The sequence below is a fragment of the Dermacentor variabilis genome, chromosome 2, assembly GCF_050947875.1.
Source record: "Dermacentor variabilis isolate Ectoservices chromosome 2, ASM5094787v1, whole genome shotgun sequence".
In the NCBI taxonomy this organism is placed as follows: Eukaryota; Metazoa; Arthropoda; class Arachnida; order Ixodida; family Ixodidae; genus Dermacentor; species Dermacentor variabilis.
Window position 1 is genome coordinate 190,477,701 of NC_134569.1, and position 26,876 is coordinate 190,504,576.

Consider the following 26,876-nt stretch of genomic DNA (forward strand, 5'->3'; position numbering starts at 1 on the left):
CTTGAGCCAACTTTAACGCGATAGCGTTAAGGGCCCGGTGTCCCCCCAAAATCTGGTGTCGGAACCCCGCGTCGGACGTCGTTTTCGACAAAATGATTTTCAAACCAGCCATAACCAAGGTCCTCCATTTGGCGCAAGAAGGCGATTTAATTGAATGCCTCAATCTGAAATACGCCGAAAAATTGTAACGTATGACATACACACAAACCGACAGACATGATAGTGGCGGATTGTAATTTTACAATCCGAGAAAATATAACTATGTTACGCGAAAACTCAAAGAAACGCCTTTCCCAGCGCTTCACCATTGATGGACCGCCAACGGAGTCCGCCATTTGCAGGCGCCGGCTCGTGAGTAGACAGTTTTAGTTTAGCGTGCGCAACTATAGCGTACGCTATACGCTATAATATAGCGTACGCTAAGCAGCGCACGTTTTCTACAATTTTAGTTGGCCGGCGATATCTTCGGATCTCAGAGGCCATATGCCGTCGTTGCGGCTATTTCGCGCCTTTAGCGACAGGTGGCGCTGACATCTCGAACGTTTCTTTCGTTAGGCTTCGACTCGTTCGAAACGAGAAGCGAACTCGAAAACAGCACGAGGTTATCCATAATACTCTGTCGTCGAAGCGGCCTGAGACTAAGCGAAAGCCGTTTACACAGTCATTTGCTACGAACGAAGTGCATTTTACAAAAGCAACGCCAAATTCAATTCGAAGTGGGCAGCCGGGACCGCCGCCGTGTTTCCCGCAAGCTCCGCAAACCCCGCAAAAACGCTAACGCTAACTCGTTTGCGTTGCGTACGCCCGCTATACCCGCTATTTCGTTTAGCGTTCAGCGCATGCGCAGTGACGACCCGCTATTTTTTAGCGTACGCAATGGAATAGCGTACGCTATACTAAAACTGTCTAACATCTCGGGGGCGACGGAGTGGTGCGCCCAGTTCCTTGCAATGCCTCCAGATGGCGCTCGCCTACGCCGCGTCGGGCCGCACGCTGGAAGCCCCATTTCTTCCGGAAAGCCCCCCTTCGTGGCTAGCGTTCGCAGCCGACGTTTCCCGGTAAACATTACAGGTACAAATGCTCCAGTTGCCGGGAAGTGTGAGAAGCAGTCAGGGATCTTTGAATGCTGTCACGTGCCACTCTTAAACGCGAAGCATAAGCGTGCTCCATTTTTAACAGATCTATTTGATATATTGCTGAATAAAATGCAGAGGCAGAATAAACAACACAGGTCAAAAGGGGAGAAGGAGGAAAGCGAGCTGCCTGATCAGATGATGCATGAACGCAGGATGACGTCATGCTTTAGTGGAGGAGGGCTAAAAGTGCACGAGAGCCAGTTATCGGGGGCCGATCCACCACATACATCTTCAGGTCGAGCACGGGCGCATGATGGATAGCATTGCCGCAAAACGCAGCCAGCATTGTTTAGGTACTGCTATTTCAATAAGTATTTCAACAGTGGTTCTATGAATAAACACAATATACTTTCACGTGTTTCAATGTAGAAGTGTTCTAATAATAATATTTGGGCTTTTACGTACCAAAACCACTTTCTGATTATGAGGCACGCCGTAGTGGAGGACTCCGGAAATTTTGACCACCTGGGGTTCTTTAACGTGCACCTAAATCTAAGCACACGGGTGTTTTCGCATTTCGCCCCCATCGAAATGCGGCCGCCGTGGCCGGGATTCGATCCCGCGACCTCGTGCTCAGCAGCCCAACACCATAGCCACTGAGCAACCACGGCGGGTAGAAGTGTTCTTGGCCCTTATATCGCGTCTACTTGTATCCGCTGATGTACGCATGAATTTTCGAGGGCATTGGCATATGAGCAAAGGTAGGCTGCACAAGACAGCTAGGATTATGTTAAATGCTTTCTTCCAACCTTGTTGAGTGTTTGCCTATTGCACTTTTTTCTTGCGCTGATGAAATAATGTTGCGCAAGACTAGTGCATAAACACGCCTTCAGCAAAGCCGCATAATAGAGACGTAGCGGTTAAGAGATATAAATAAATAAGCATTAGTAGTGCTCGTCGTCTTATATTCGGTATGCGGATAGTGTGTCACGAAGTAATTTGAAGAAAGTTTCGTAATTACTAGCAAGTTACACGTGCTTTTGCCTGTGCGTTGCTTTTATGTGATCGATTGTGCCCAGAAATGGTCAACTACGCAGTAATTTGAGGAGCAATTCTTACCGCCTTGTAGATCAACAGTCCAAAGATGTATTAAGAGTATGTACATCACCGGGATATTAAAAAATGCACACATCGATCCACTTTAATAAGATTGGGAAGCTTTCCAAGCATATTAGTGCCTATGCAAATAACGTAACGACAAAAGTTGCAATGTTCCAATACAGATTTTCATCAAGCAAACAAAAGAAAAGAAAAAAAAGAAAAGGTCGCAGGTGGCGTCCATTTATTTCTTCTACATTTGCGCTTATATTCGTTTTGGCGTGCTTCGATTTGTACTCCTGTGGTTGACGAGCATGTATTCACAGTTGTGAAAGGCCGTCGGTACGCCTGCGAAAGTGTTCTTTCAGAACTACCGGGCCAGAAGCGTTTAGAAATCGTTGTATATTAATTACCCATTGCGTTTCATTTTCCTGTGCTGCCCTCTGCCGCAAACAGCTGGAAACATTTTCGAAGGGCGTCGGGGCTTTCGCCGGTTGATTTGTGTACCTGCGCCCACGGTGAGTGCGCTTCATGTGTGCGTTTCGCGGATCGATAATCATTAATAATGTTTTCTCCGGGCAGAATGTCGTTCGTGGAAGCCACGAAGCAGTCAATGACTACTGGGTGAGGGGGCCTGTGTGCGCTGTTGTGCAAACGGTGCGACCGATAAAGGCACGTGAAGTTCCGTTTGCCGACAAGGCTGCCTTGGAGTTTGAGGTCGCTGATTTTAGACTTGAATCTCGCATTTGGTATTTTTGTTAAACATTATTATCACATTTCGCATATTCAAAAGGTATTCGAGCGCAGCCTTCTACGCCGGATTTATCGAAGCGGTAAACTTGTTTGCGTAGACATCTACAGGCGCAGATCGTTGAGCGTCAGATATTCTGTAAAAGGTGCATCGCTGATATGAAATAATCTCTGAACGTAGCAAAACATACATATCTGCGCATATGTGCCGAGTTGTACCACCCGGAGACGCGACAATATGAGCTGCCGAGCCACTTCAACAATGGCAACTGTGATCCAGATAACATATTACGGGCTGTTAATTTATTTCTGATTCTCGCTTTTTTGAACTCCATCATACTCAGCAGTTTGCGCGTACCAGGAAACGTTTTTGAGAAAACTGTGCTCGCATAATTTAAGAGCTCATTTACAGACCGTGTCGTTCTCTCGCGTAAAGTTGGATGCCATCGGTGAGACAGATTGTACAACTGAGAGAGGCAGTTGTTTCTTCTTGTGTATACGAAATGCACCGGCTCTTGTTTCTCGCTTGACACAGAGGCAAACAATGCATCTCTGGAATTGTCAAATGTGTCGGCTTAGCTGCAAATATTGCCCCAACGATCTACGTAGCGAATGTGAACGGACACATACGGCAACGGTGGCGTACAGATTTTGGCACAACGCTGCGTCACCACTTGCCGCTTATAGTGTATACGCGCCTTGCGAAGTGGAGTGTAGTCGACTTCTAATCGCGAACGACAGCACTGAGCTATGAAAGCTCTTTCATTCTTTCTAACTGCTTCCCTTTCAGCTCAAGTCAACCAAAAGTGTGTGCACGAGCACGACGGCATTAGGCTTAACATTCGCTGAACAGCATCAGCATTGACTCAAACTTCATGTGCACGGATGGCGCGGGAGGGTTGAATCTTGTGCATTTCAACTTTTAGGCATGTTTTTCCACACTTTGACGGCGATTAATAAGATACACAAGCGAAGGCGCTGTCTCCATTTCGCGTCGTCACTTTGATAGCCGATCGCTTAGGCTTCGTTGGCCGGCGCACTGATTTTCTCGGTGCTGTTGACAAGAAAGCCCGTCGCAGTGCGGCAACTCGCGCTCGTCGGCTGCGTCGTGTTCGGCCTGATATGATATTGTGCTTTCAGTGACGCATTGTACTAAACAGTTGGTCACTCGTTGACGTGAGCGTCTTGTCGGTTTCGTATCGACCCAGTCTTACCGCGCCTTGAATGAGTACGTGAAGCCACGCGCGCGCTGCCACCACCAGCATGTGAGGGCCGACCTTGCAACAAGACTTCGTCCTCAACGTGATATTTTAAAGCGTTGCCCAAGTATAACACAAGGGCTTTTGGTTAATGAATTGACCAGCCATCAACGAAGGGCGCAGTCCATACGACAACCTAGTCGCTTTTTGTTTAAAAGTTGACTTGCAGTCTTAAGCTACACATGTTTTCGGCACCGCGCTGACGCTGACGAGCTACCAGTGGAGTTTCAAGGCAATACATAACACGAGCGTTTCTAGCCGCGTGCGTCCGAGCGCTTACTTTTTTTCTTTTCTTTGACAGGGGACTTTCCCGGCACGCGGGGTTGCGCACGACCCTTCCAAGATGTTTCGCGACTAACCCGCTAGGCCTGGGCGCATGCGCCGTCGCACCATGAAAAGTCCAGATTTGCCTCAGGCGAGAAGGGAACAAAAGGATTCCGGAGTAGGTAAGTGGGAGAAAGCGTTCCCGCACACAAAACACGATGTTAACATGCGAAATGTCACCGAAGTCGTGGCGCAGTGGTTAGGGCGCCGGCCTCGGCTTCGGGAGGTGGCGGGTTCGAATCCCACCGCCGGCGGAGACCCACCGCATAAAGGGTACAAGTGTCTCCCCTGCCCGGAGCATGGCTCGAATTCCTGGGATGTGCACTTGGGGGGCGCTGCTAACTCCGCTGCGTCATTCTTCAAACCAGCTTAAAGTGGCTAGAAGCATGACGCTCTGTGGTTGCTGACATAACTCATTCGGTCGTAGACCTGAGTGGTATGTCTGGCAATTCACGCGTAAATTAATCCCCACCAAAAAATACCGGTGTTGCCGTAACAGTAGCGGAGGTTGCGGCAAAAAATCGCCACCGGTGCCTCTTCTTTTTTTCTTTTACCCCCAAAACATGTCCTTCTTTTAACCGTGAAGCTACACTTTATGTCCGCAATAACGAGAACAAGGAATGATATTTTATATAGCTTAAAAGTCTATATATTGCGGACAAATATCGGTGTATATAAGCATGGGGACTATGTGGGTGCCGTGAAGAAAACGTTTTGTTGAAATCTTTGTGTACTTCAGACGCTTAGAAAAAAAAAGTCGACTGCTAGCCGGTGTAGGAACATTGTAAGTTGATTAATGCCACCCTATGTATCAGTGAAATAGAAATTCTATACAAAATGACTATACAGTTTAGGCGGCCCATACCGCAATCGATTCACTGTTTTCTTTCGCGGCTGATGTCAGTTATGACTGGCTAAGACCAAAGTCAAACTCTGAAACGATAGCTCGGTGTACATTCGGTGATGAAATGTAGCCTTTATTTACCAATTTCGCCTAGTTTCAATGATCGTCAGCCTACCGATCACAATTTCAAACTGGAGGCGATTCAACTTTGACCATTGGGTATCTGCTGGTTGTGGTATCGACGAGAATAGCGCAAGAGCCTCTTGGTATGTGCCAAAATTGTCAATTTTCTGCCCGTTGCAATATGGACACGTAGAGGACTTGAGGAACTAGGAACGTGTTCGAACTACAACATACGCGTTCAGTATGCGATATAGGAATGGTCCAATTCATGACCAGTCGTCGATAAATAATGTGCCACGTTTACGCCAGGTATACGTACTCCTAACAAGCTGCTTGAGCCAACTTTAACGCGATAGCGTTAAGGGCCCGGTGTCCCCCCAAAATCTGGTGTCGGAACCCCGCGTCGGACGTCGTTTTCGACAAAATGATTTTCAAACCAGCCATAACCAAGGTCCTCCATTTGGCGTAAGAAGGCGATTTAATTGAATGCCTCAATCTGAAATACGCCGAAAAATTGTAACGTATGACATACACACAAACCGACAGACATGATAGTGGCGGATTGTAATTTTACAATCCGAGAAAATATAACTATGTTACGCGAAAACTCAAAGAAACGCCTTTCCCAGCGCTTCACCATTGATGGACCGCCAACGGAGTCCGCCATTTGCAGGCGCCGGCTCGTGAGTAGACAGTTTTAGTTTAGCGTGCGCAACTATAGCGTACGCTATACGCTATAATATAGCGTACGCTAAGCAGCGCACGTTTTCTACAATTTTAGTTGGCCGGCGATATCTTCGGATCTCAGAGGCCATAAGCCGTCGTTGCGGCTATTTCGCGCCTTTAGCGACAGGTGGCGCTGACATCTCGAACGTTTCTTTCGTTAGGCTTCGACTCGTTCGAAACGAGAAGCGAACTCGAAAACAGCACGAGGTTATCCATAATACTCTGTCGTCGAAGCGGCTTGAGACTAAGCGAAAGCCGTTTACACAGTCATTTGCTACCAACGAAGTGCATTTTACAAAAGCAACGCCAAATTCAATTCGAAGTGGGCAGCCGGGACCGCCGCCGTGTTTCCCGCAAGCTCCGCAAACCCCGCAAAAACGCTAACGCTAACTCGTTTGCGTTGCGTACGCCCGCTATACCCGCTATTTCGTTTAGCGTTCAGCGCATGCGCAGTGACGACCCGCTATTTTTTAGCGTACGCAATGGAATAGCGTACGCTATACTAAAACTGTCTAACATCTCGGGGGCGACGGAGTGGTGCGCCCAGTTCCTTGCAATGCCTCCAGATGGCGCTCGCCTACGCCGCGTCGGGCCGCACGCTGGAAGCCCCATTTCTTCCGGAAAGCCCCCCTTCGTGGCTAGCGTTCGCAGCCGACGTTTCCCGGTAAACATTACAGGTACAAATGCTCCAGTTGCCGGGAAGTGTGAGAAGCAGTCAGGGATCTTTGAATGCTCTCACGTGCCACTCTTAAACGCGAAGCATAAGCGTGCTCCATTTTTTAACAGATCTATTTGATATATTGCTGAATAAAATGCAGAGGCAGAGTAAACAACACAGGTCAAAAGGGAGAAGGAGGAAAGCGAGCTGCCTGATCAGATGATGCATGAACGCAGGATGACGTCATGCTTTAGTGGAGGAGGGCTAAAAGTGCACGAGAGCCAGTTATCGGGGGCCGATCCACCACATACATCTTCAGGTCGAGCACGGGCGCATGATGGATAGCATTGCCGCAGAACGCAGCCAGCATTGTTTAGGTACTGCTATTTCAATAAGTATTTCAACAGTGGTTCTATGAATAAACACAATATACTTTCACGTGTTTTAATGTAGAAGTGTTCTTGGCCCTTATATCGCGTCTACTTGTATCCGCTGATTTACGCATGAATTTTCGAGGGCATGGGCATATGAGCAAAGGTAGGCTGCACAAGACAGCTAGGATTATGTTAAATGCTTTCTTCCAACCTTGTTGAGTGTTTGCCTATTGCACTTTTTTCTTGCGCTGATGAAATAATGTTGCGCAAGACTAGTGCATAAACACGCCTTCAGCAAAGCCGCATAATAGACACGTAGCGGTTCAGAGATATAAATAAATAAGCATTAGTAGTGCTCGTCGTCTTATATTCGGTATGCGGATAGTGTGTCACGAAGTAATTTGAAGAAAGTTTCGTAATTACTAGCAAGTTACACGCGCTTTTGCCTGTGCGTTGCTTTTATGTGATCGATTGTGCCCAGAAATGGTCAACTACGCAGTAATTTGAGGAGCAATTCTTACCGCCTTGTAGATCAACAGTCCAAAGATGTATTAAGAGTATGTACATACATCACCGGGATATTAAAGAATGCACACATCGATCCACTTTAATAAGATTGGGAAGCTTTCCAAGTATATTAGTGCCTATGCAAATAACGTGACGACAAAAGTTGCAATGTTCCAATACAGATTTTCATCAAGCAAACAAAAGAAAAGAAAAAAAAGAAAAGGTCGCAGGAGGCGTCCATTTATTTCTTCTACATTTGCGCTTATATTCGTTTTGGCGTGCTTCGATTTGTACTCCTGTGGTTGACGAGCATGTATTCACAGTTGTGAAAGGCCGTCGGTATGCCTGCGAAAGTGTTCTTTCAGAACTACCGGGCCAGAAGCGTTTAGAAATCGTTGTATATTAATTACCCATTGCGTTTCATTTTCCTGTGCTGCCCTCTGCCGCAAACAGCTGGAAACATTTTCGAAGGGCGTCGGGGCTTTCGCCGGTTGATTTGTGTACCTGCGCCCACGGTGAGTGCGCTTCATGTGTGCGTTTCGCGGATCGATAATCATTAATAATGTTTTCTCCGGGCAGAATATCGTTCGTGGAAGCCACGAAGCAGTCAATGACTACTGGGTGAGGGGGCCTGTGTGCGCTGTTGTGCAAACGGTGCGACCGATAAAGGCACGTGAAGTTCCGTTTGCCGACAAGGCTGCCTTGGAGTTTGAGGTCGCTGATTTTAGACTTGAATCTCGCATTTGGTATTTTTGTTAAACATTATTATCACATTTCGCATATTCAAAAGGTATTCGAGCGCAGCCTTCTACGCCGGATTTATCGAAGCGGTAAACTTGTTTGCGTAGACATCTACAGGCGCAGATCGTTGAGCGTCAGATATTCTGTAAAAGGTGCATCGCTGATATGAAATAATCTCTGAACGTAGCAAAACATACATATCTGCGCATATGTGCCGAGTTGTACCACCCGGAGACGCGACAATATGAGCTGCCGAGCCACTTCAACAATGGCAACTGTGATCCAGATAACATATTACGGGCTGTTAATTTATTTCTGATTCTCGCTTTCTTGAACTCCATCATACTCAGGAGTTTGCGCGTACCAGGAAACGTTCTTGAGAAAACTGTACTCGCATAATTTAAGTGCTCATTTACAGACCGTGTCGTTCTCTCGCGTAATGTTGGATGCCATCGGTGAGACAGATTGTACAACTGAGAGAGGCAGTTGTTTCTTCTTGTGTATACGAAATGCACCGGCTCTTGTTTCTCGCTTGACACAGAGGCAAACAATGCATCTCTGGAATTGTCAAATGTGTCGGCTTAGCTGCAAATATTGCCCCAACGATCTACGTAGCGAATGCGAACGGACACATACGGCAACGGTGGCGTACAGATTTTGGCACAACGCTGCGTCACCGCTTGCCGCTTATATTGTATACGCGCCTTGCGAAGTGGAGTGTAGTCAATTTCTAATCGCAAACGACAGCACTGAGCTATGAAAGGTCTTTCGTTCTTTCTAACTGCTTCCCTTTCAGCTCAAGTCCACCAAAAGTGTGTGCACGAGCACGACGGCATTAGGCTTAACATTCGCTAAACAGCATCAGCATTGACTCAAACTCCATGTGCACGGATGGCGCGGGAGGGTTGAATCTTGTGCATTTCAACCTTTAGGCATGTTTTTCCACACTTTGACGGCGATTAATACGATACACAAGCGAAGGCGCTGTCGCCATTTCGCGTCGTCAGTTTGATAGCCGATCGCTTAGGCTTCGTTGGCCGGCGCACTGATTTTCTCGGTGCTGTTGACAAGAAAGCCCGTCGCAGTGCGGCAACTCGCGCTCGTCGGCTGCGTCGTGTTCGGCCTGATATGATATTGTGCTTTCAGTGACGCATTGTACTAAACAGTTGGTCACTCGTTGACGTGAGCGTCTTGTCGGTTTCGTATCGACCCAGTCTTACCGCGCCTTGAATGAGTACGTGAAGCCACGCGCGCGCTGCCACCACCAGCATGTGAGGGCCGACCTTGCAACAAGACTTCGTCCTCAACGTGATATTTTAAAGCGTTGCCCAAGTATAACTCAAGGGCTTTTGGTTAATGAATTGACCAGCCATCAACGAAGGGCGCAGTCCATACGACAACCTAGTCGCCTTTTGTTTAAAAGTTGACTTGCAGTCTTAAGCTACACATGTTTTCGGCACCGCGCTGACGCTGACGAGCTACCAGTGGAGTTTCAAGGCAATACATGACACGAGCGTTTCTAGCCGCGTGCGTCCGAGCGCTTACTTTTTTTCTTTTCTTTTACAGGGGACTTTCCCGGCACGCGGGGTTGCGCACGACCCTTCCAAGATGTTTCGCGACTAACCCGCTAGGCCTGGGCGCATGCGCCGTCGCACCATGAAAAGTCCAGATTTGCCTCAGGCGAGAAGGGAACAAAATGATTCCGGAGTAGGTAAGTGGGAGAAAGCGTTCCCGCACACAAAACACGATGTTAACATGCGAAATGTCACCGAAGTCGAGGCGCAGTGGTTAGGGCGCCGGCCTCGGCTTCGGGAGGTGGCGGGTTCGAATCCCACCGCCGGCGGAGACCCACCGCATAAAGGGTACAAGTGTCTCCCCTGCCCGGAGCATGGCTCCAATTCGTGGGATGTGCACTTGGGGGGCGCTGCTAACTCCGCTGCGTCATTCTTCAAACCAGCTTAAAGTGGCTAGAAGCATGACGCTCTGTGGTTGCTGACATAACTCATTCGGTCGTAGACCTGAGTGGTATGTCTGGCAATTCACGCGTAAATTAATCCCCACCAAAAAATACCGGCGTTGCCGTAACAGTAGCGGAGGTTGCGGCAAAAAATCGCCACCGGTGCCTCTTCTTTTTTTCTTTTTACCCCCAAAACATGTCCTTCTTTTAACCGTGAAGCTACGCTTTATGTCCGCGATAACGAGAACAAGGAATGATATTTTATATAGCTTAAAAGTCTATATATTGCGGACAAATATCGGTGTATATAAGCATGGGGACTATGTGGGTGCCGTGAAGAAAACGTTTTGTTGAAATCTTTGTGTACTTCAGACGCTTAGAAAAAAAAAGTCGACTGCTAGCCGGTGTAGGAACATTGTAAGTTGATTAATGCCACCCTATGTATCAGTGAAATAGAAATTCTATACAAAATGACTATACAGTTTAGGCGGCCCATACCGCAATCGATTCAGTGTTTTCTTTCGCGGCTGATGTCAGTTATGACTGGCTAAGACCAAAGTCAAACTCTGAAACGATAGCTCGGTGTACATTCGGTGATGAAATGTAGCCTTTATTTACCAATTTCGCCTAGTTTCAATGATCGTCAGCCTACCGATCACAATTTCAAACTGGAGGCGATTCAACTTTGACCATTGGGTATCTGCTGGTTGTGGTATCGACGAGAATAGCGCAAGAGCCTCTTGGTATGTGCCAAAATTGTCAATTTTCTGCCCGTTGCAATATGGACACGTAGAGGACTTGAGGAACTAGGAACGTGTTCGAACTACAACATACGCGTTCAGTATGCGATATAGGAATGGTCCAATTCATGACCAGTCGTCGATAAATAATGTGCCACGTTTACGCCAGGTATACGTACTCCTAACAAGCTGCTTGAGCCAACTTTAACGCGATAGCGTTAAGGGCCCGGTGTCCCCCCAAAATCTGGTGTCGGAACCCCGCGTCGGACGTCGTTTTCGACAAAATGATTTTCAAACCAGCCATAACCAAGGTCCTCCATTTGGCGTAAGAAGGCGATTTAATTGAATGCCTCAATCTGAAATACGCCGAAAAATTGTAACGTATGACATACACACAAACCGACAGACATGATAGTGGCGGATTGTAATTTTACAATCCGAGAAAATATAACTATGTTACGCGAAAACTCAAAGAAACGCCTTTCCCAGCGCTTCACCATTGATGGACCGCCAACGGAGTCCGCCATTTGCAGGCGCCGGCTCGTGAGTAGACAGTTTTAGTTTAGCGTGCGCAACTATAGCGTACGCTATACGCTATAATATAGCGTACGCTAAGCAGCGCACGTTTTCTACAATTTTAGTTGGCCGGCGATATCTTCGGATCTCAGAGGCCATATGCCGTCGTTGCGGCTATTTCGCGCCTTTAGCGACAGGTGGCGCTGACATCTCGAACGTTTCTTTCGTTAGGCTTCGACTCGTTCGAAACGAGAAGCGAACTCGAAAACAGCACGAGGTTATCCATAATACTCTGTCGTCGAAGCGGCCTGAGACTAAGCGAAAGCCGTTTACACAGTCATTTGCTACGAACGAAGTGCATTTTACAAAAGCAACGCCAAATTCAATTCGAAGTGGGCAGCCGGGACCGCCGCCGTGTTTCCCGCAAGCTCCGCAAACCCCGCAAAAACGCTAACGCTAACTCGTTTGCGTTGCGTACGCCCGCTATACCCGCTATTTCGTTTAGCGTTCAGCGCATGCGCAGTGACGACCCGCTATTTTTTAGCGTACGCAATGGAATAGCGTACGCTATACTAAAACTGTCTAACATCTCGGGGGCGACGGAGTGGTGCGCCCAGTTCCTTGCAATGCCTCCAGATGGCGCTCGCCTACGCCGCGTCGGGCCGCACGCTGGAAGCCCCATTTCTTCCGGAAAGCCCCCCTTCGTGGCTAGCGTTCGCAGCCGACGTTTCCCGGTAAACATTACAGGTACAAATGCTCCAGTTGCCGGGAAGTGTGAGAAGCAGTCAGGGATCTTTGAATGCTGTCACGTGCCACTCTTAAACGCGAAGCATAAGCGTGCTCCATTTTTAACAGATCTATTTGATATATTGCTGAATAAAATGCAGAGGCAGAATAAACAACACAGGTCAAAAGGGGAGAAGGAGGAAAGCGAGCTGCCTGATCAGATGATGCATGAACGCAGGATGACGTCATGCTTTAGTGGAGGAGGGCTAAAAGTGCACGAGAGCCAGTTATCGGGGGCCGATCCACCACATACATCTTCAGGTCGAGCACGGGCGCATGATGGATAGCATTGCCGCAAAACGCAGCCAGCATTGTTTAGGTACTGCTATTTCAATAAGTATTTCAACAGTGGTTCTATGAATAAACACAATATACTTTCACGTGTTTCAATGTAGAAGTGTTCTAATAATAATATTTGGGCTTTTACGTACCAAAACCACTTTCTGATTATGAGGCACGCCGTAGTGGAGGACTCCGGAAATTTTGACCACCTGGGGTTCTTTAACGTGCACCTAAATCTAAGCACACGGGTGTTTTCGCATTTCGCCCCCATCGAAATGCGGCCGCCGTGGCCGGGATTCGATCCCGCGACCTCGTGCTCAGCAGCCCAACACCATAGCCACTGAGCAACCACGGCGGGTAGAAGTGTTCTTGGCCCTTATATCGCGTCTACTTGTATCCGCTGATGTACGCATGAATTTTCGAGGGCATTGGCATATGAGCAAAGGTAGGCTGCACAAGACAGCTAGGATTATGTTAAATGCTTTCTTCCAACCTTGTTGAGTGTTTGCCTATTGCACTTTTTTCTTGCGCTGATGAAATAATGTTGCGCAAGACTAGTGCATAAACACGCCTTCAGCAAAGCCGCATAATAGAGACGTAGCGGTTAAGAGATATAAATAAATAAGCATTAGTAGTGCTCGTCGTCTTATATTCGGTATGCGGATAGTGTGTCACGAAGTAATTTGAAGAAAGTTTCGTAATTACTAGCAAGTTACACGTGCTTTTGCCTGTGCGTTGCTTTTATGTGATCGATTGTGCCCAGAAATGGTCAACTACGCAGTAATTTGAGGAGCAATTCTTACCGCCTTGTAGATCAACAGTCCAAAGATGTATTAAGAGTATGTACATCACCGGGATATTAAAAAATGCACACATCGATCCACTTTAATAAGATTGGGAAGCTTTCCAAGCATATTAGTGCCTATGCAAATAACGTAACGACAAAAGTTGCAATGTTCCAATACAGATTTTCATCAAGCAAACAAAAGAAAAGAAAAAAAAGAAAAGGTCGCAGGTGGCGTCCATTTATTTCTTCTACATTTGCGCTTATATTCGTTTTGGCGTGCTTCGATTTGTACTCCTGTGGTTGACGAGCATGTATTCACAGTTGTGAAAGGCCGTCGGTACGCCTGCGAAAGTGTTCTTTCAGAACTACCGGGCCAGAAGCGTTTAGAAATCGTTGTATATTAATTACCCATTGCGTTTCATTTTCCTGTGATGCCCTCTGCCGCAAACAGCTGGAAACATTTTCGAAGGGCGTCGGGGCTTTCGCCGGTTGATTTGTGTACCTGCGCCCACGGTGAGTGCGCTTCATGTGTGCGTTTCGCGGATCGATAATCATTAATAATGTTTTCTCCGGGCAGAATGTCGTTCGTGGAAGCCACGAAGCAGTCAATGACTACTGGGTGAGGGGGCCTGTGTGCGCTGTTGTGCAAACGGTGCGACCGATAAAGGCACGTGAAGTTCCGTTTGCCGACAAGGCTGCCTTGGAGTTTGAGGTCGCTGATTTTAGACTTGAATCTCGCATTTGGTATTTTTGTTAAACATTATTATCACATTTCGCATATTCAAAAGGTATTCGAGCGCAGCCTTCTACGCCGGATTTATCGAAGCGGTAAACTTGTTTGCGTAGACATCTACAGGCGCAGATCGTTGAGCGTCAGATATTCTGTAAAAGGTGCATCGCTGATATGAAATAATCTCTGAACGTAGCAAAACATACATATCTGCGCATATGTGCCGAGTTGTACCACCCGGAGACGCGACAATATGAGCTGCCGAGCCACTTCAACAATGGCAACTGTGATCCAGATAACATATTACGGGCTGTTAATTTATTTCTGATTCTCGCTTTCTTGAACTCCATCATACTCAGGAGTTTGCGCGTACCAGGAAACGTTTTTGAGAAAACTGTACTCGCATAATTTAAGTGCTCATTTACAGACCGTGTCGTTCTCTCGCGTAATGTTGGATGCCATCGGTGAGACAGATTGTACAACTGAGAGAGGCAGTTGTTTCTTCTTGTGTATACGAAATGCACCGGCTCTTGTTTCTCGCTTGACACAGAGGCAAACAATGCATCTCTGGAATTGTCAAATGTGTCGGCTTAGCTGCAAATATTGCCCCAACGATCTACGTAGCGAATGCGAACGGACACATACGGCAACGGTGGCGTACAGATTTTGGCACAACGCTGCGTCACCGCTTGCCGCTTATATTGTATACGCGCCTTGCGAAGTGGAGTGTAGTCGATTTCTAATCGCAAACGACAGCACTGAGCTATGAAAGGTCTTTCGTTCTTTCTAACTGCTTCCCTTTCAGCTCAAGTCCACCAAAAGTGTGTGCACGAGCACGACGGCATTAGGCTTAACATTCGCTAAACAGCATCAGCATTGACTCAAACTCCATGTGCACGGATGGCGCGGGAGGGTTGAATCTTGTGCATTTCAACCTTTAGGCATGTTTTTCCACACTTTGACGGCGATTAATACGATACACAAGCGAAGGCGCTGTCGCCATTTCGCGTCGTCAGTTTGATAGCCGATCGCTTAGGCTTCGTTGGCCGGCGCACTGATTTTCTCGGTGCTGTTGACAAGAAAGCCCGTCGCAGTGCGGCAACTCGCGCTCGTCGGCTGCGTCGTGTTCGGCCTGATATGATATTGTGCTTTCAGTGACGCATTGTACTAAACAGTTGGTTACTCGTTGACGTGAGCGTCTTGTCGGTTTCGTATCGACCCAGTCTTACCGCGCCTTGAATGAGTACGTGAAGCCACGCGCGCGCTGCCACCACCAGCATGTGAGGGCCGACCTTGCAACAAGACTTCGTCCTCAACGTGATATTTTAAAGCGTTGCCCAAGTATAACTCAAGGGCTTTTGGTTAATGAATTGACCAGCCATCAACGAAGGGCGCAGTCCATACGACAACCTAGTCGCCTTTTGTTTAAAAGTTGACTTGCAGTCTTAAGCTACACATGTTTTCGGCACCGCGCTGACGCTGACGAGCTACCAGTGGAGTTTCAAGGCAATACATGACACGAGCGTTTCTAGCCGCGTGCGTCCGAGCGCTTACTTTTTTTCTTTTCTTTTACAGGGGACTTTCCCGGCACGCGGGGTTGCGCACGACCCTTCCAAGATGTTTCGCGACTAACCCGCTAGGCCTGGGCGCATGCGCCGTCGCACCATGAAAAGTCCAGATTTGCCTCAGGCGAGAAGGGAACAAAAGGATTCCGGAGTAGGTAAGTGGGAGAAAGCGTTCCCGCACACAAAACACGATGTTAACATGCGAAATGTCACCGAAGTCGTGGCGCAGTGGTTAGGGCGCCGGCCTCGGCTTCGGGAGGTGGCGGGTTCGAATCCCACCGCCGGCGGAGACCCACCGCATAAAGGGTACAAGTGTCTCCCCTGCCCGGAGCATGGCTCCAATTCGTGGGATGTGCACTTGGGGGGCGCTGCTAACTCCGCTGCGTCATTCTTCAAACCAGCTTAAAGTGGCTAGAAGCATGACGCTCTGTGGTTGCTGACATAACTCATTCGGTCGTAGACCTGAGTGGTATGTCTGGCAATTCACGCGTAAATTAATCCCCACCAAGAAATACCGGCGTTGCCGTAACAGTAGCGGAGGTTGCGGCAAGAAATCGCCACCGGTGCCTCTTCTTTTTTTCTTTTTACCCCCAAAACATGTCCTTCTTTTAACCGTGAAGCTACGCTTTATGTCCGCGATAACGAGAACAAGGAATGATATTTTATATACCTTAAAAGTCTATATATTGCGGACAAATATCGGTGTATATAAGCATGGGGACTATGTGGGTGCCGTGAAGAAAACGTTTTGTTGAAATCTTTGTGTACTTCAGACGCTTAGAAAAAAAAAGTCGACTGCTAGCCGGTGTAGGAACATTGTAAGTTGATTAATGCCACCCTATGTATCAGTGAAATAGAAATTCTATACAAAATGACTATACAGTTTAGGCGGCCCATACCGCAATCGATTCACTGTTTTCTTTCGCGGCTGATGTCAGTTATGACTGGCTAAGACCAAAGTCAAACTCTGAAACGATAGCTCGGTGTACATTCGGTGATGAAATGTAGCCTTTATTTACCAATTTCGCCTAGTTTCAATGATCGTCAGCCTACCGATCACAATTTCAAACTGGAGGCGATTCAACTTTGACCATTGGGTATCTGCTGGTTGTGGTATCGACGAGAATAGCGCAAGAGCCTCTTGGTATGTGCCAAAATTGTCAATTTTCTGCCTGTTGCAATATGGACACGTAGAGGACTTGAGGAACTAGGAACGTGTTCGAACTACAACATACGCGTTCAGTATGCGATATAGGAATGGTCCAATTCATGACCAGTCGTCGATAAATAATGTGCCACGTTTACGCCAGGTATACGTACTCCTAACAAGCTGCTTGAGCCAACTTTAACGCGATAGCGTTAAGGGCCCGGTGTCCCCCCAAAATCTGGTGTCGGAACCCCGCGTCGGACGTCGTTTTCGACAAAATGAATTTCAAACGAGCCATAACCAAGGTCCTCCATTTGGCGCAAGAAGGCGATTTAATTGAATGCCTCAATCTGAAATACGCCGAAAAATTGTAACGTATGACATACACACAAACCGACAGACATGATAGTGGCGGATTGTAATTTTACAATCCGAGAAAATATAACTATGTTACGCGAAAACTCAAAGAAACGCCTTTCCCAGCGCTTCACCATTGATGGACCGCCAACGGAGTCCGCCATTTGCAGGCGCCGGCTCGTGAGTAGACAGTTTTAGTTTAGCGTGCGCAACTATAGCGTACGCTATACGCTATAATATAGCGTACGCTAAGCAGCGCACGTTTTCTACAATTTTAGTTGGCCGGCGATATCTTCGGATCTCAGAGGCCATATGCCGTCGTTGCGGCTATTTCGCGCCTTTAGCGACAGGTGGCGCTGACATCTCGAACGTTTCTTTCGTTAGGCTTCGACTCGTTCGAAACGAGAAGCGAACTCGAAAACAGCACGAGGTTATCCATAATACTCTGTCGTCGAAGCGGCCTGAGACTAAGCGAAAGCCGTTTACACAGTCATTTGCTACGAACGAAGTGCATTTTACAAAAGCAACGCCAAATTCAATTCGAAGTGGGCAGCCGGGACCGCCGCCGTGTTTCCCGCAAGCTCCGCAAACCCCGCAAAAACGCTAACGCTAACTCGTTTGCGTTGCGTACGCCCGCTATACCCGCGATTTCGTTTAGCGTTCAGCGCATGCGCAGTGACGACCCGCTATTTTTTAGCGTACGCAATGGAATAGCGTACGCTTTACTAAAACTGTCTAATATCTCGGGGGCGACGGAGTGGTGCGCCCAGTTCCTTGCAATGCCTCCAGATGGCGCTCGCCTACGCCGCGTCGGGCCGCACGCTGGAAGCCCCATTTCTTCCGGAAAGCCTCCCTTCGTGGCTAGCGTTCGCAGCCGACGTTTCCCGGTAAACATTACAGGTACAAATGCTCCAGTTGCCGGGAAGTGTGAGAAGCAGTCAGGGATCTTTGAATGCTGTCACGTGCCACTCTTAAACGCGAAGCATAAGCGTGCTCCATTTTTTAACAGATCTATTTGATATATTGCTGAATAAAATGCAGAGGCAGAATAAACAACACAGGTCAAAAGCGGAGAAGGAGGAAAGCGAGCTGCCTGATCAGATGATGCATGAACGCAGGATGACGTCATGCTTTAGTGGAGGAGGGCTAAAAGTGCACGAGAGCCAGTTATCGGGGGCCGATCCACCACATACATCTTCAGGTCGAGCACGGGCGCATGATGGATAGCATTGCCGCAAAACGCAGCCAGCATTGTTTAGGTACTGCTATTTCAATAAGTATTTCAACAGTGGTTCTATGAATAAACACAATATACTTTCACGTGTTTCAATGTAGAAGTGTTCTTGGCCCTTATATCGCGTCTACTTGTATCCGCTGATGTACGCATGAATTTTCGAGGGCATGGGCATATGAGCAAAGGTAGGCTGCACAAGACAGCTAGGATTATGTTAAATGCTTTCTTCCAACCTTGTTGAGTGTTTGCCTATTGCACTTTTTTCTTGCGCTGATGAAATAATGTTGCGCAAGACTAGTGCATAAACACGCCTTCAGCAAAGCCGCATAATAGAGACGTAGCGGTTAAGAGATATAAATAAATAAGCATTAGTAGTGCTCGTCGTCTTATATTCGGTATGCGGATAGTGTGTCACGAAGTAATTTGAAGAAAGTTTCGTAATTACTAGCAAGTTACACGTGCTTTTGCCTGTGCGTTGCTTTTATGTGATCGATTGTGCCCAGAAATGGTCAACTACGCAGTAATTTGAGGAGCAATTCTTACCGCCTTGTAGATCAACAGTCCAAAGATGTATTAAGAGTATGTACATCACCGGGATATTAAAAAATGCACACATCGATCCACTTTAATAAGATTGGGAAGCTTTCCAAGCATATTAGTGCCTATGCAAATAACGTAACGACAAAAGTTGCAATGTTCCAATACAGATTTTCATCAAGCAAACAAAAGAAAAGAAAAAAAAGAAAAGGTCGCAGGTGGCGTCCATTTATTTCTTCTACATTTGCGCTTATATTCGTTTTGGCGTGCTTCGATTTGTACTCCTGTGGTTGACGAGCATGTATTCACAGTTGTGAAAGGCCGTCGGTATGCCTGCGAAAGTGTTCTTTCAGAACTACCGGGCCAGAAGCGTTTAGAAATCGTTGTATATTAATTACCCATTGCGTTTCATTTTCCTGTGCTGCCCTCTGCCGCAAACAGCTGGAAACATTTTCGAAGGGCGTCGGGGCTTTCGCCGGTTGATTTGTGTACCTGCGCCCACGGTGAGTGCGCTTCATGTGTGCGTTTCGCGGATCGATAATCATTAATAATGTTTTCTCCGGGCAGAATGTCGTTCGTGGAAGCCACGAAGCAGTCAATGACTACTGGGTGAGGGGGCCTGTGTGCGCTGTTGTGCAAACGGTGCGACCGATAAAGGCACGTGAAGTTCCGTTTGCCGACAAGGCTGCCTTGGAGTTTGAGGTCGCTGATTTTAGACTTGAATCTCGCATTTGGTATTTTTGTTAAACATTATTATCACATTTCGCATATTCAAAAGGTATTCGAGCGCAGCCTTCTACGCCGGATTTATCGAAGCGGTAAACTTGTTTGCGTAGACATCTACAGGCGCAGATCGTTGAGCGTCAGATATTCTGTAAAAGGTGCATCGCTGATATGAAATAATCTCTGAACGTAGCAAAACATACATATCTGCGCATATGTGCCGAGTTGTACCACCCGGAGACGCGACAATATGAGCTGCCGAGCCACTTCAACAATGGCAACTGTGATCCAGATAACATATTACGGGCTGTTAATTTATTTCTGATTCTCGCTTTCTTGAACTCCATCATACTCAGGAGTTTGCGCGTACCAGGAAACGTTTTTGAGAAAACTGTACTCGCATAATTTAAGTGCTCATTTACAGACCGTGTCGTTCTCTCGCGTAATGTTGGATGCCATCGGTGAGACAGATTGTACAACTGAGAGAGGCAGTTGTTTCTTCTTGTGTATACGAAATGCACCGGCTCTTGTTTCTCGCTTGACACAGAGGCAAACAATGCATCTCTGGAATTGTCAAATGTGTCGGCTTAGCTGCAAATATTGCCCCAACGATCTACGTAGCGAATGCGAACGGACACATACGGCAACGGTGGCGTACAGATTTTGGCACAACGCTGCGTCACCGCTTGCCGCTTATATTGTATACGCGCCTTGCGAAGTGGAGTGTAGTCGATTTCTAATCGCAAACGACAGCACTGAGCTATGAAAGGTCTTTCGTTCTTTCTAACTGCTTCCCTTTCAGCTCAAGTCCACCAAAAGTGTGTGCACGAGCACGACGGCATTAGGCTTAACATTCGCTAAACAGCATCAGCATTGACTCAAACTCCATGTGCACGGATGGCGCGGGAGGGTTGAATCTTGTGCATTTCAACCTTTAGGCATGTTTTTCCACACTTTGACGGCGATTAATACGATACACAAGCGAAGGCGCTGTCGCCATTTCGCGTCGTCAGTTTGATAGCCGATCGCTTAGGCTTCGTTGGCCGGCGCACTGATTTTCTCGGTGCTGTTGACAAGAAAGCCCGTCGCAGTGCGCAACTCGCGCTCGTCGGCTGCGTCGTGTTCGGCCTGATATGATATTGTGCTTTCAGTGACGCATTGTACTAAACAGTTGGTCACTCGTTGACGTGAGCGTCTTGTCGGTTTCGTATCGACCCAGTCTTACCGCGCCTTGAATGAGTACGTGAAGCCACGCGCGCGCTGCCACCACCAGCATGTGAGGGCCGACCTTGCAACAAGACTTCGTCCTCAACGTGATATTTTAAAGCGTTGCCCATGTATAACTCAAGGGCTTTTGGTTAATGAATTGACCAGCCATCAACGAAGGGCGCAGTCCATACGACAACCTAGTCGCCTTTTGTTTAAAAGTTGACTTGCAGTCTTAAGCTACACATGTTTTCGGCACCGCGCTGACGCTGACGAGCTACCAGTGGAGTTTCAAGGCAATACATGACACGAGCGTTTCTAGCCGCGTGCGTCCGAGCGCTTACTTTTTTTCTTTTCTTTTACAGGGGACTTTCCCGGCACGCGGGGTTGCGCACGACCCTTCCAAGATGTTTCGCGACTAACCCGCTAGGCCTGGGCGCATGCGCCGTCGCACCATGAAAAGTCCAGATTTGCCTCAGGCGAGAAGGGAACAAAAGGATTCCGGAGTAGGTAAGTGGGAGAAAGCGTTCCCGCACACAAAACACGATGTTAACATGCGAAATGTCACCGAAGTCGTGGCGCAGTGGTTAGGGCGCCGGCCTCGGCTTCGGGAGGTGGCGGGTTCGAATCCCACCGCCGGCGGAGACCCACCGCATAAAGGGTACAAGTGTCTCCCCTGCCCGGAGCATGGCTCCAATTCGTGGGATGTGCACTTGGGGGGCGCTGCTAACTCCGCTGCGTCATTCTTCAAACCAGCTTAAAGTGGCTAGAAGCATGACGCTCTGTGGTTGCTGACATAACTCATTCGGTCGTAGACCTGAGTGGTATGTCTGGCAATTCACGCGTAAATTAATCCCCACCAAAAAATACCGGCGTTGCCGTAACAGTAGCGGAGGTTGCGGCAAAAAATCGCCACCGGTGCCTCTTCTTTTTTTCTTTTTACCCCCAAAACATGTCCTTCTTTTAACCGTGAAGCTACGCTTTATGTCCGCGATAACGAGAACAAGGAATGATATTTTATATGCCTTAAAAGTCTATATATTGCGGACAAATATCGGTGTATATAAGCATGGGGACTATGTGGGTGCCGTGAAGAAAACGTTTTGTTGAAATCTTTGTGTACTTCAGACGCTTAGAAAAAAAAAAGTCGACTGCTAGCCGGTGTAGGAACATTGTAAGTTGATTAATGCCACCCTATGTATCAGTGAAATAGAAATTCTATACAAAATGACTATACAGTTTAGGCGGCCCATACCGCAATGGATTCACTGTTTTCTTTCGCGGCTGATGTCAGTTATGACTGGCTAAGACCAAAGTCAAACTCTGAAACGATAGCTCGGTGTACATTCGGTGATGAAATGTAGCCTTTATTTACCAATTTCGCCTAGTTTCAATGATCGTCAGCCTACCGATCACAATTTCAAACTGGAGGCGATTCAACTTTGACCATTGGGTATCTGCTGGTTGTGGTATCGACGAGAATAGCGCAAGAGCCTCTTGGTATGTGCCAAAATTGTCAATTTTCTGCCTGTTCCAATATGGACACGTAGAGGACTTGAGGAACTAGGAACGTGTTCGAACTACAACATACGCGTTCAGTATGCGATATAGGAATGGTCCAATTCATGACCAGTCGTCGATAAATAATGTGCCACGTTTACGCCAGGTATACGTACTCCTAACAAGCTGCTTGAGCCAACTTTAACGCGATAGCGTTAAGGGCCCGGTGTCCCCCCAAAATCTGGTGTCGGAACCCCGCGTCGGACGTCGTTTTCGACAAAATGATTTTCAAACCAGCCATAACCAAGGTCCTCCATTTGGCGCAAGAAGGCGATTTAATTGAATGCCTCAATCTGAAATACGCCGAAAAATTGTAACGTATGACATACACACAAACCGACAGACATGATAGTGGCGGATTGTAATTTTACAATCCGAGAAAATATAACTATGTTACGCGAAAACTCAAAGAAACGCCTTTCCCAGCGCTTCACCATTGATGGACCGCCAACGGAGTCCGCCATTTGCAGGCGCCGGCTCGTGAGTAGACAGTTTTAGTTTAGCGTGCGCAACTATAGCGTACGCTATACGCTATAATATAGCGTACGCTAAGCAGCGCACGTTTTCTACAATTTTAGTTGGCCGGCGATATCTTCAGATCTCAGAGGCCATATGCCGTCGTTGCGGCTATTTCGCGCCTTTAGCGACAGGTGGCGCTGACATCTCGAACGTTTCTTTCGTTAGGCTTCGACTCGTTCGAAACGAGAAGCGAACTCGAAAACAGCACGAGGTTATCCATAATACTCTGTTGTCGAAGCGGCCTGAGACTAAGCGAAAGCCGTTTACACAGTCATTTGCTACGAACGAAGTGCATTTTACAAAAGCAACGCCAAATTCAATTCGAAGTGGGCAGCCGGGACCGCCGCCGTGTTTCCCGCAAGCTCCGCAAACCCCGCAAAAACGCTAACGCTAACTCGTTTGCGTTGCGTACGCCCGCTATACCCGCTATTTCGTTTAGCGTTCAGAGCATGCGCAGTGACGACCCGCTATTTTTTAGCGTACGCAATGGAATAGCGTACGCTTTACTAAAACTGTCTAATATCTCGGGGGCGACGGAGTGGTGCGCCCAGTTCCTTGCAATGCCTCCAGATGGCGCTCGCTTACGCCGCGTCGGGCCGCACGCTGGAAGCCCCATTTCTTCCGGAAAGCCCCCCTTCGTGGCTAGCGTTCGCAGCCGACGTTTCCCGGTAAACATTACAGGTACAAATGCTCCAGTTGCCGGGAAGTGTGAGAAGCAGTCAGGGATCTTTGAATGCTGTCACGTGCCAATCTTAAATGCGAAGCATAAGCGTGCTCCATTTTTTAACAGATCTATTTGATATATTGCTGAATAAAATGCAGAGGCAGAATAAACAACACAGGTCAAAAGCGGAGAAGGAGGAAAGCGAGCTGCCTGATCAGATGATGCATGAACGCAGGATGACGTCATGCTTTAGTGGAGGAGGGCTAAAAGTGCACGAGAGCCAGTTATCGGGGGCCGATCCACCACATACATCTTCAGGTCGAGCACGGGCGCATGATGGATAGCATTGCCGCAAAACGCAGCCAGCATTGTTTAGGTACTGCTATTTCAATAAGTATTTCAACAGTGGTTCTATGAATAAACACAATATACTTTCACGTGTTTCAATGTAGAAGTGTTCTTGGCCCTTATATCGCGTCTACTTGTATCCGCTGATGTACGCATGAATTTTCGAGGGCATGGGCATATGAGCAAAGGTAGGCTGCACAAGACAGCTAGGATTATGTTAAATGCTTTCTTCCAACCTTGTTGAGTGTTTGCCTATTGCACTTTTTTCTTGCGCTGATGAAATAATGTTGCGCAAGACTAGTGCATAAACACGCCTTCAGCAAAGCCGCATAATAGAGACGTAGCGGTTAAGAGATATAAATAAATAAGCATTAGTAGTGCTCGTCGTCTTATATTCGGTATGCGGATAGTGTGTCACGAAGTAATTTGAAGAAAGTTTCGTAATTACTAGCAAGTTACACGTGCTTTTGCCTGTGCGTTGCTTTTATGTGATCGATTGTGCCCAGAAATGGTCAACTACGCAGTAATTTGAGGAGCAATTCTTACCGCCTTGTAGATCAACAGTCCAAAGATGTATTAAGAGTATGTACATCACCGGGATATTAAAAAATGCACACATCGATCCACTTTAATAAGATTGGGAAGCTTTCCAAGCATATTAGTGCCTATGCAAATAACGTAACGACAAAAGTTGCAATGTTCCAATACAGATTTTCATCAAGCAAACAAAAGAAAAGAAAAAAAAGAAAAGGTCGCAGGTGGCGTCCATTTATTTCTTCTACATTTGCGCTTATATTCGTTTTGGCGTGCTTCGATTTGTACTCCTGTGGTTGACGAGCATGTATTCACAGTTGTGAAAGGCCGTCGGTATGCCTGCGAAAGTGTTCTTTCAGAACTACCGGGCCAGAAGCGTTTAGAAATCGTTGTATATTAATTACCCATTGCGTTTCATTTTCCTGTGCTGCCCTCTGCCGCAAACAGCTGGAAACATTTTCGAAGGGCGTCGGGGCTTTCGCCGGTTGATTTGTGTACCTGCGCCCACGGTGAGTGCGCTTCATGTGTGCGTTTCGCGGATCGATAATCATTAATAATGTTTTCTCCGGGCAGAATGTCGTTCGTGGAAGCCACGAAGCAGTCAATGACTACTGGGTGAGGGGGCCTGTGTGCGCTGTTGTGCAAACGGTGCGACCGATAAAGGCACGTGAAGTTCCGTTTGCCGACAAGGCTGCCTTGGAGTTTGAGGTCGCTGATTTTAGACTTGAATCTCGCATTTGGTATTTTTGTTAAACATTATTATCACATTTCGCATATTCAAAAGGTATTCGAGCGCAGCCTTCTACGCCGGATTTATCGAAGCGGTAAACTTGTTTGCGTAGACATCTACAGGCGCAGATCGTTGAGCGTCAGATATTCTGTAAAAGGTGCATCGCTGATATGAAATAATCTCTGAACGTAGCAAAACATACATATCTGCGCATATGTGCCGAGTTGTACCACCCGGAGACGCGACAATATGAGCTGCCGAGCCACTTCAACAATGGCAACTGTGATCCAGATAACATATTACGGGCTGTTAATTTATTTCTGATTCTCGCTTTCTTGAACTCCATCATACTCAGGAGTTTGCGCGTACCAGGAAACGTTTTTGAGAAAACTGTACTCGCATAATTTAAGTGCTCATTTACAGACCGTGTCGTTCTCTCGCGTAATGTTGGATGCCATCGGTGAGACAGATTGTACAACTGAGAGAGGCAGTTGTTTCTTCTTGTGTATACGAAATGCACCGGCTCTTGTTTCTCGCTTGACACAGAGGCAAACAATGCATCTCTGGAATTGTCAAATGTGTCGGCTTAGCTGCAAATATTGCCCCAACGATCTACGTAGCGAATGCGAACGGACACATACGGCAACGGTGGCGTACAGATTTTGGCACAACGCTGCGTCACCGCTTGCCGCTTATATTGTATACGCGCCTTGCGAAGTGGAGTGTAGTCGATTTCTAATCGCAAACGACAGCACTGAGCTATGAAAGGTCTTTCGTTCTTTCTAACTGCTTCCCTTTCAGCTCAAGTCCACCAAAAGTGTGTGCACGAGCACGACGGCATTAGGCTTAACATTCGCTAAACAGCATCAGCATTGACTCAAACTCCATGTGCACGGATGGCGTGGGAGGGTTGCATCTTGTGCATTTCAACCTTTAGGCATGTTTTTCCACACTTTGACGGCGATTAATACGATACACAAGCGAAGGCGCTGTCGCCATTTCGCGTCGTCAGTTTGATAGCCGATCGCTTAGGCTTCGTTGGCCGGCGCACTGATTTTCTCGGTGCTGTTGACAAGAAAGCCCGTCGCAGTGCGGCAACTCGCGCTTGTCGGCTGCGTCGTGTTCGGCCTGATATGATATTGTGCTTTCAGTGACGCATTGTACTAAACAGTTGGTCACTCGTTGACGTGAGCGTCTTGTCGGTTTCGTATCGACCCAGTCTTACCGCGCCTTGAATGAGTACGTGAAGCCACGCGCGCGCTGCCACCACCAGCATGTGAGGGCCGACCTTGCAACAAGACTTCGTCCTCAACGTGATATTTTAAAGCGTTGCCCAAGTATAACTCAAGGGCTTTTGGTTAATGAATTGACCAGCCATCAACGAAGGGCGCAGTCCATACGACAACCTAGTCGCCTTTTGTTTAAAAGTTGACTTGCAGTCTTAAGCTACACATGTTTTCGGCACCGCGCTGAC